This window comes from Mchenga conophoros, linkage group LG17 (genome assembly GCF_057382185.1).
Source record: "Mchenga conophoros isolate Kocher_MC1m ecotype Shallow Benthic linkage group LG17, M_conophoros_male_GT1.1, whole genome shotgun sequence".
Classification (NCBI taxonomy): Eukaryota; Metazoa; Chordata; class Actinopteri; order Cichliformes; family Cichlidae; genus Mchenga; species Mchenga conophoros.
Window position 1 is genome coordinate 19,140,070 of NC_140542.1, and position 9,263 is coordinate 19,149,332.

Genomic DNA, 9,263 nt, shown 5'->3' on the forward strand with positions numbered 1-9,263 from the left:
CCCCTGGTTTTCACAGACACTCAGCTCTTTCCACACCATTACTGCATTTAATTATTAATCATAAATAATAATTAATCATCGCTGGCTCTTTCTCCCAAAGTGTGTTTTTGTCCTGTCTCTGCTTGTCTTAAAGCCCAACCGGTTGTTCAGATGGTTGCCCCTCCCTGAGCCTGCTTCTGCCCGAGGTTTCTTCCTGTTAAAAGGTTAAAGGTTTTTACTTCCCACTGTCACCGAGTGCTTGTTCATAGGAGGTCATCTGATTGTTGGGGCTTTCTCTGTATTATTGTAAGGTCTCCAGCTTAGAATATAAAGTGCCTTGAGATGACAGTTTTTGTGATTAATTGTCTGTCATTCAGTGACAGAAACATGCAAATATCGAGACAGAAGACGAGCTACAAACAGAAGTAGAGTTCACAGTCATTTCTATTTCTTTCTGGCTGCTTAAGCTCATGTGTAGATAGATTTCCATGTAAGTATCCAGAGGCCTGTTATGATGTCTGAGCCATGACTTCATCAAATTGATAAATTTTTTAGGTCTAACATTTTGATGGTTAACAGTCACTCTTTACACAGCCTGAGGAACAAAAAGGAAATAAGCTTTAAATGTGTGTCCTTTCTTAACCACTCTCATTGAATATCTTTGTACTGCAGGCAGTTGGCCACCAGAGAGCACTGTTTAACAAGTGCCCAGCTGACTCTTACGAGAAGAGGGAAGTGTGCATGTCAAACTGCTCAGAGCTCCAAGCCCTGGCCTGAAATTTCCTGCTCTTTCAGAGGGAAAGGGGCACTCCCTGAGCGGGGGACTGTGATAGGTCAAGCTGTCTCCTTAAGCCTTATTTAGACCTATCTCAGTCCACAAGATAGGACAGTTCATGCAGTCGAGCCAGAACAAGAAAATGACAAAAATATTCAGACAATACGAGATCCGAATGATCTAGCCACCATACAGAGAGAATGTATACTGTCTCACATGCTCCTTCAGCTGCTTCAGCCTTACTGCAAAAACGCCGAAGGGGAATAAATTTCCAGCTTGTCAGGGCAGATTTCAAACTCTCCGGGAAACCTTCAACCCTCAGCTGCTGTGGCCACAGATGCAGAAAAGGGAAGAGGAACCACAACTTCCCGAAGCCACTGGAAGACCTCAAAGGCTTTTAGTTCAGTCCAGAATCAGAACCATTTCAGCCTTAGAGGACAGATCACCATGACAGGAGAACAATCACTGATCAAGTTGTTAACGTCTAACCCAGACAGCTCAGATTCCATAAGTGACAGGCTGTTTAGGACTGTAAACTTATAACAACATTTATAAAAAGTATCATTCTCTGAACAAGTCTCTGAACTGTACATGTTAGGAAATTGTTGAATGTAATCCCCAAACAGGTAAATTTTTAGTCACATTAGATTCACAGAGAGCAGGTAACTTTCTTCTAAGCGCACTCAGGTATTGCTAACATTGGTGCCCCACCACTATCCCTCAACTCAAAGGTGTAGTCTTCATGTGAACTTTAGGCTAGCAGGCTAGCAGCCAGTGTTGGGGAGTAACGGAATACATGTACCGCCGTTACGTATTTAAAATACAAAATATGAATAACTGTATTCCGTTACAGTTACCATTTAAAAAGGTGGTATTCAGAATATAGTTACTTTGTTGAAATAAATGGATTACACTGCGGTACTTTCATGTTCCATTTTGTCGCGGGTCAGGACTGTTTGGGTTTTGTTTGACAGCTATGTTCTGTTGTTCCAGGCGGCAGCGCTACGGTTGCCATGGTTACAGGGCGACGCTCTCTCTCTCTCTCTGCGACTGTGTGTTTCCTGGGTGAGAGAGCGCCTTTTCGTTGTTGTTGTTGTTGTTGTTGTGCTAAGCTAACAGGCAGAATGCTACAAGCATAGCTCTAAAGAATGTAGCATCATGGGCAGTGTAGTCCGTGTTGCAGGGAGAATGGACTGCCATACACGTTATGGGTCTGTGAGCGCGAGGAGGGAGAGAGAAAAAGGGGAGTGGAAAGGTTGGCGTTGTCATCGAGGAAAAATGGGAGCTGGAAGCATGTAAATATAATAATAACCACTTCAGCCAAGAAGAGTGTCTCACGAGCCCAGTTGTAAGTAAGCTATTAAGACTCGACTGTACACCGTGTTCGTGTTTTCCTCCGAAAACAATAAGTTCCGTTGGAGCAGCCTTTCAACGCCTCTCTCTGTCTCTCGCAAGAAAAGTTGACCCCCCCAACAAAGTAAAGCTATTTTTCGGCTACGAGCCGACAGGGACCCCGCCGTATTAGTCAGAGGTCCCTTTACTACAGTTCGGAGTCGCGGACCTTCAGTAATAGTAATAAATCACACAGCAATAGCACATTCACGTTGTTGTAAAAAGCATGATAATATATTAAGTAATCCAAAGTATTCAGAATACGTTACTGTCATTGAGTAACGTAACGGAATACGTTACAGAATACATTTTGGGGCATGTATTCTGTATTCTGTAATGGAATACATTTTAAAAGTAACCTTCCCAACACTGCTAGCAGCATAAACATCCACGACTGTAGCGCTAAAAACTGCAACAGTTTTCACTTTACTGACCTTATTCCATGTTAACCACCAGAATAGCTGACATTTTACCTATAGTGTATGTCATTTCTACTCCTATTTTTTTTCAATTATTGCTTTTTTTGTTTGTTTGTTTGTTTGTTTGTTTGTTTGTTTGTTTGTTTGTTTGTTTGTTTGTTTGTTTGTTTTTACAAAAGATTCAGTGTCAGTGAGGGATCAAAGAAAATCTCCAAATGATAAGTGAGAAAACCATTTAGGTGGTGTATCACAGGATCTCCAAGTAACTCTACAGGTTCTGAGTTTCCATAAAACCAAGAAAAATATTCATCCATTTTCTGTGTGGCAGACTTGCTGTAACTGCGTGGCTTTGTTCGGTAATAAACAGTTCTCGTGTACAGTAATGCATGCATGTGATTTCCTGAAAATTGAGATGGCAGGAAGTGGTTTTCTGCTCAATAGTGAAAGTATTTAGAGTTCAAACTTCATTTTACAGAAATGGAGCTCAAGGAGGGAAAGAAGGTAATTGTTATTGTGCATTTATATGGTGTAAGAATAATCATAAACAATTGTTTTTGAATGAAAAGATGTGCCTCAATTCTGAACATCTTTGTACCTGTAGCACATTTGGTACACACGCTTGTGACATAACATACACAGGAGCATGGTGGAGGAAAATAAACGTGGAGTCTGCTGTTTCTCCGTGGACTGCAAGAGAAAATAAGGATCTGCTCATTTATGAGAATTGTCAGCTTGGTTTATTACACTCTAGACTCCTGTCTGCAGTGTGTATGTGTGTGTTACTTCCTGTTCTAGGTGTGAAGTTTTTGTCTTTCAGTGTTGCCGGTGTGGAGCAGGGAAATTATTTTACTGCTATTGTTAAATAATTGTCATCATTACCATTGCATTAATAATAAAATCTGGAGTTTATATTGCATTCAGGGGTTAAACAGTGTCTCTTTCAGAAAGACTGAGTTGCAGGCTGACAGGAAGTTGTATGCAGAAGTGAAAGCAGATAGTTATTTTGAGCCGCAGGCTAAGACGAGGCTTTAACAATGTAACAGATAGCTTTAAGAAGGCCTTAAGCAGTTATGACTATTTCATACACAATGCATATCTGTGCTTATTAAAGAGTTGGAGCTCGGTCAATTAATTGGGGGTCGGAAGCTTTGTTCGGCGCGATGTTCGGACAATCTATTGTGCAAGTGACTTGGAGCCATAGAAGGAATTGCAATACATGCTTACAAAACACTTATATATCAGATCATTTTATATTAAGGTTTTAGTAGAGGTTCTTGGTTAAAACATTTATTTAGTAGAAGACATACACATAGTCTCAGTGAGCCTCTGGTCTGGTAAAAGGTCAGAAGTGCAACAGGTGAATTGAGAAAGAGCATTTGAGGACGAGACACAGACAGTAGGTGAAGAGGTGACACAAAGAGCATGTGAGGTCGTGACACACACACATAGAGTTAAATTTATTTAGAGGAACCGTCCTTGTTGTCTCGGCAAGAAAGAGGAACAAGACAAGAACTGAAAGGAAGACAGGAAGGGCTAGCCATGAAAATAGAAGATGATTTTCTAGGTGAAAAGTCATGATGATGTTGATCTGATCTATGTATAAAATGTACCGGTGACGCATGAAGGGGCGTCAGTAAACAAACCCTGATGCTATAAAATATCTGTTCATGCTTTGATTGAGTCGAGGACTACTGGCTGTCTGCGTACAGAGTGTCTTCCCACGCGTGTATTCATTAAAATCATCGTTTGACTTCACCCGGCCGGATCGGTGTGGTTATTCTTCGATCACCTCTTGTACCCTTCCTCAATATTGAATCTTAACATTTGGGGGCTTCGTCCGGTTATTGAGGAGGGAGAGTTGGAGGTTTAGACGGAGAAATCCGGGGTCTTAGGTGGTCTGACGGGCAGACATGAATTCCAGTGGTCTAAGTGAGTGGGCATAAGCCGGCTTATCCAAAAGGTAAGGCACTACCTGTTGAATTATTTCCAAAGTGTGCCAAATTGGAAATGATAAAATTTAAGTCTACTCACTGAAGTTACTGGTGGATGTCTGTTTTGATTTTGATGAGAATCTCATGACAGTACTGAGGATTTAAAGCAGTTGGACTGCTGGAAAGGATTTAATGCGGTTGGACCGCTAAAAGGAAAAGCAGTTGGACTGCTCAATGTTTTTAGTATGTTAGGGAATTTGCTTATTTTTTGGTTATAAGGTTGGACCTGCTTCAGTCTTACACTTTGTTGGGTGTTTTACTGTTGTTCCAAAGTATTATAAATTACTCAAGAACGCCAGTTGGACTGGTAGGAAGCGCAGTGCTCAGAGGTAACGCTTGCCAATGTCAAGGACGCTTAGACATTGTCCTCGAAGAGGGATAGTCAGTTGGTCACTGTGGAGCTTGGGGCACTCCAGAATAACTAGGAGTTAGAGTCTCCTTACCGTTTGGAACGGTATCTGCGCTTTTTTGGGCAGCAAAGGTTGGACCTTGGGTGTTGGACACTTTTAAATTGAGTTAGGGACTTTAGAGATGAGGCCAGAAACTGTTGGACAGATACTGGTTAATTGATTACAAAAAAGTTGGACTTTATCGGTTAGACCGTTAACTGAAATTTGTCAAAATTGGTTAGGCGCTAAAGCTGACAGATCTGACAGTAGTTGTAAATATAAGACGTCTTTGTAATATAAAAAGATCTGTGTGAAAGGAGTCTGAGGCAATGCTGCTGCTATTTTTAGACGGTGTGTGTGTGAGTGAAAATGCAAATGAGTAAGCAGTGAACTGTTTAAGCCACAGTTGGTTTTACAAATACTGCTGCAAACATTGTTGAGTGTGTGTTTCAAATGCCATTTATGTTTATTAGAGGACTATAAATAAAGTTTTGAGTTGCCGTAGTGGATGTATAGTAATTGACTGAGTTTGGATGTAGATATATAAATATATTGAGTGCACTGTATATACTTAAGACTAACACATCACTTTCAGTAGTAACTTTTCTCCAGCATTAGTTGCTGGTGGGTTTATTTTTTCAATTTCTTGTGTGTGCGGTGAGAATTAATGGAGGTTTCAATTTTTTGTTTGTTTGTTTTTTACTTGCTCTTTTTGATTATGACAAGCATGTCTAAAATACTCTTAGGAAAGTGTGTTGAGTTATATTCCTCAACTCTGGTCACACTTTAAGTGTGTGAATGCGGTGACTAGAAGCTTTGACATGATGAATAAAGGTGTGAGAGGTATTTCTTTGGTGATGTAAAGTAGGATGTTTTAAAGTTTGAAAGTGTTTTTAATTTGAGAGAGGCATGAGTGATGTTATAAGAGTTTGAGTTTCTTTTTCTTTCAGTTTAAAACACATAAGTACATACACTTGGTACACCTGTTTACTCTTTGACTTTATTAAAACAGACGGTGTATTTGAGTTTGAATTTCAGTAATTGTATGTTGATATGGTAATTTAGTTTATGTTAGGTGAAGGAGATGTCCATCTCTGCGTCTTGCAGGATCGAAAGTGAAAGTTGAAGGTTGTGATGTGAATGCTGTGAGTACTCGATTTGAATGATTCTGTGTGAGGTGTACAAAATACTAAATAATAATAACACTATGAAAGTTGATAGTAGAGTGAGTGCAAGGTGATGTGTGAACAGAGGAAGTCTGAGAGAGAAGTGTGTGCGTAGGCAAAATGCAGAGTGTGTGCGTGAAATAAGGGAGTATTGTTTTTACATCAAGGTTTAGCAGAACTAAAGTAGAACGTTATAAACAAACAGATAAATAAAAGTAAAATGAAGAGAGAAAATAACTGACAATTACATTAATGAATAGAAAACACACATACACAAAGTGCCATATGTGAAATTATTCTAGGAAAGGAGTCAGAAGTGAGATAGTTTAATATAAGATGCAATGAAGGAAGCAGCTTACACTCCTTTAATTTCCAGAGCCAGTGTGTTCCCTCCCCTGCCCACTTGGGCCCCGTATCAGGCGAGTATGGAAGGCTGGATAGCCCATGACGGGTAAGATCCCACCTCGAAACCCTGGGACAACCTAAGGCAGGCACAGTCACGATTATTCGCCTCACTCAGTCCCGGTGAGCTCCGACTCACTGGTGAGATGAAGTGAAGAGGATGGGACCTCAAGGGGTAAAGCCGCTGGGCTAGGGTGGAGGTGGAAAGTGGCAAGTGGAGCCCTACCTTCTGGCTGAGGACAAGGAATGCTGCTATTTAAGGTAGGAAATCAGAATTTGGGTTAGTAAATTTGGGAGGAGAAAATTGACTGTTTAAAGGCAAAATTATGAAGGAGTCTGACACACTGCAAAAGCAACATATGCAAATTCACATACACAAACAGAAAATGCATTAAACTTATAAAGACAAGACAAGCTCATGGAGTTCAATGCATAGACACTGATTAAACCTGGCTAAGAACACAAACACAGGCAATGAAGAACAGCTTGCTATTTTGTATGAATGATACAATGGTGTGAATGTTTAATAAAATACATTTGTGTTTGTAATTGAGGAATAGAAGAAGCCATATGACAAAGGGGGTTATGTTTTATGCTGAATTGAAGTATGTTACAGAGCATAAGGGGGTGATTTTTGTGTGCAAATTGAGTGGGTTTAATGAGACTTTTGGTGTATTGAGGAGGTGAAATTATGTGGTGGCAAGACTTGTGTGTTTAAGGTTGTTGTGGTGATGGGTTGATTCTGTCAGGTAGGTTGTTGTTGTTATTTTTGTTTTTAATAGAGGGAGTTTTAGGAAACATGGACATGTCTGGGAGGGGCCCACTATTTTGTAACAGTGCACTTAAAGAAAACCTGTCAGGGGATTTTGTTTTGTTTTTATGAGCTAACAATCAGCTCTATTTTTTCATTTCTGTTTTAAGCAGGCCTGCAACAGTGAATAACGGCGCTGAAAATTCTCGGGAAGAGCAAATATAAGGCGGCTTTCCAGATTACAATTGGCTGAGGAGAGCTACCTGTGGGGACTGATCAAGGTCGTAAGTCCCTGTAAAAAGGATTTTATGCGAGTCAATCCAGTCCAAAAGCATAAAGAAATATTTTCCTATGGAAAATAAAAAATGACTGAGCTCATTTTGCTGAGGGTGGAGTATCTGATCGTGCGGGAAGCTCCACTATCAGCAAATACATGGTGTGACTGCATGTGAGTGAATGTGTGACTGCATGTGAGTGAGGATGAATAAATGTGGACAAACATTTTGTTTTTACCAGAAGAAAATTTCTGTTTTGTTGACTGGGGTTAGATTATGGGATTATAGTATATTGTTGGGAGGATGCCAAATGCTAAAGGGGAAATATTTTTTGATATAACTCAGTTACCATTAATTGAAGAAACACATGACTGATAACTGTTCTGTTTTAAGTTTATTTTATGATATAGATTGGAACATGAGTGAGGAAAACTGAGCATTTTTAAGTTTTGTATAGTATCTTGACACATGAAATGTATCAAGATAAAGGGGGGTTTAGGGTTTAATAATTTAATTGTTTAATAATTTAGGATCATTTTAGGACCTTTTGGGTTTTTGATCATTTGGATATGGTAAAACTGAAACTGTTATTTTTAAGTTAAGGTTAAAGGATTAAAAGTGAACTTGTCACGGTTTGCGAGGCAAGCCGTGTGGAGTTGTAGAAAAGGACCCAAAAGGCGGCAGCTCTGGTGCAGGTGAATATTTATTTACAACGGTGGGCACAAAACAGCACTGGTGGAAAAACAAGAAACCGGAAACCTAAACTGGGTAAGCTAATAACACAAACCAGAAACGAGACGCAGGGAGACCGAGGGGAAACAACACAGACAAACCAGCAACTACCATAACAGAAGACACAACTTAAATACACCCAGAGCACGGGGAGAACACAGACATAAGAGGCTGGGGGAAACATGGAATAAACACAAAGAGAGACGAGAGCTCATAAATACACAGAGGGGCACAAGGGGGTAAGAGTCACAAAGGGAAAAAACACTTAGGGAACACCACAACAGGACACCTCAGAAAACCTGGCCTAAATAAGGAGCGAAAATACAAGGAACCAAGAATGCTGGGCCAACATGGCCCAGGACCATGACAGAACTGAATCCTGTTTAGAAGATACAATGCCGGTTTTTCAAAGCTGTGAATAAATCTTAGAGGGAAAATTAGTGAGGGTTGAAGGAGTAGAACAGGTTTGATTTTTTTGATTTCTAGAAGTAGTGGTTATAATGTAGGCGTACACATACAGATATTACATAGGTTTATCTTTAGGATAAAGGGGGAGCTTCTACGTAGAAATGATTTTTATACATATTTCATTTTGTGCTTTTAAAGGAGTTGTGGCTCAAATTTGTCTCTGGAGGGTCACGAGCCTTTGGCTAGCGCTATGATTAGCCAATCTACTGTGAGGATAATATGAGTTCATGAAGGATTGCACACGCTTACAGACACAGAGTTAAGAAACACACATGACAGTATTGATTCCAGGCAAAAGGCCTTAAATTCATTTAGCTTTTAACTGAACTTAAAGAAGGACCAAAGAGGAAGGAAAGCATATATTTTGGTTAGGTCTGATAAACTAGAATTAGAAGGTATTGTTACATTAAAGGGAGCAAATGAAATAAAAAGGCTATACCAAAATGGGTTATAACATAGGAAATGTGAGGTTAAAATGAAGTTAACACATAGGAGTTGTTTCAAGGCAGCATTTAGCTATGATG